The 1,482-nt window shown below is 37.7% G+C and overlaps 1 non-coding gene across 1 annotated transcript; it reads left to right on the top strand.

The window, feature by feature from the left end:
• Window positions 1-723: 723 nt before the first annotated feature.
• LOC121213436 (small nucleolar RNA R71) lies at window positions 724-830 on the top strand. The gene has a single exon (XR_005908818.1). It is a non-coding gene; the product is annotated as a small nucleolar RNA R71 (small nucleolar RNA).
• Window positions 831-1,482: the final 652 nt, after the last annotated feature.

The following is a 1,482-nucleotide window of genomic DNA, read 5'->3' as shown; positions in this document are numbered from 1 at the left end:
TTTTTCGTATCACTAGGCAGAGCACATTATGGTCAGTTCCTAAGTTCAGTAGCAAGTTGACCCACTTGATTCTCCAAATTCCTTAAAGTGGCGTCATTCTTTGCCATATATGCCTTCAATAGGTTCTACAAACTATTGAAAGGTTCAGCTTGAGTTGGTTTCTGAATTTGTTAGGTAAAAATAGGTGGTTAGGTCAGTCTAGGTTGGACGCAAGTGTTACTAGTTCAAGCCCCTTGGTTACTCCAGGAAAAGTTAGGGTGGTTTCATCAAGATGGGTTATAAAAATTACATTGCAGTCCTTTCCTTCCTCGGTTCTGTTTCTGATTACCCATGTAATACACAGATTCTGGGTTTGATGGACATTCTTTGAACAAATGTCTTTCCCCACAGTAGACACAAGCTATATTTTCAAATTGATTGAGTGGCTGAGCTGCAAAATTATTAAACCCATTAGCTGTAAAATTTTTAAGCATTGAGGAAATTGAGGATACCTGAGATGTAAGTGAAGTGAGAGCGTCCACTTCATGAACTCTAGTGACTCATCTTCCCGATGTTGTTCAATTGGTTGGCCATTGATAATTGTTGTTGGCAATCCTTTCATTGACTTCATAAGCCTCGTTATACGACTTAGAAAGGAGAGCACCAATAGCAGAAGCATCCACTACCATCCTCGTGTGAGCATTGAAATCGTTATAAAATGTCTCAAGTTGGATACAATGAAGGATTCCATGATGAAGGCACTTACATAATAATTCTTTGTACCTTTCCCATGCCTCATACAAGGACTTGTCATCCATTTGCTGGAAAGCAGTGGTCTCGTTCCTCAACTTAGCATTCATGCTAGGAGGGAAATACTCCATGTGGAATCTTTCTGCTAACACTTGTCATGTGGAAATGGAATTTGGTAGCAATAAGTTCAACCAAGCTCGAGCTCTATCCCTTAGCAAATATGGTAATAGCTTTAATCATAGTGCATCTTCAGTTACTCCGGCTAACTTGAAAGAATCACTCACCTCCGTAAACAGTATTAAGTGAAGGTAAGGATCTTCGGTAGGCATTCCACTAAATTGGCTCACTATCTGAAGCATCTAAAACATGACTGACTTCAGCTCGAATGTTGTGCCTCAATTTCAGGTCTCCTAATACCCAAACTAATATCATGAAACACTAGCATAGCATACTGTCTTAGAGCTCTATCCCTATCATCAGCAATAAGGATAGGATTTTGAGCAAGGTTTGCTCCATTTCCTTGATTCGAATTTTTGTATTTCATCTCTTCGGTCCTTCTTTGAACTGCTTGTTTTCTTCTTTGTCGAAAAGTTCTTTCAATCTCAGGGTCTACAAGAAGTAAATCAATAATTCAATCAATACTCATAAACACCTAAAAAAACACAAAAAAATTAATTAAGTTAAAATTGAACAGAAAAATAAACCAAAATGCAAAATTAACAAATTCACAAATATTGACTTTTAAAACAGTCC

The sequence above is a fragment of the Gossypium hirsutum genome, chromosome A13 (genome assembly GCF_007990345.1).
Source record: "Gossypium hirsutum isolate 1008001.06 chromosome A13, Gossypium_hirsutum_v2.1, whole genome shotgun sequence".
In the NCBI taxonomy this organism is placed as follows: domain Eukaryota; kingdom Viridiplantae; phylum Streptophyta; class Magnoliopsida; order Malvales; family Malvaceae; genus Gossypium; species Gossypium hirsutum.
This window is presented reverse-complemented; position numbering and strand designations above follow the sequence as displayed.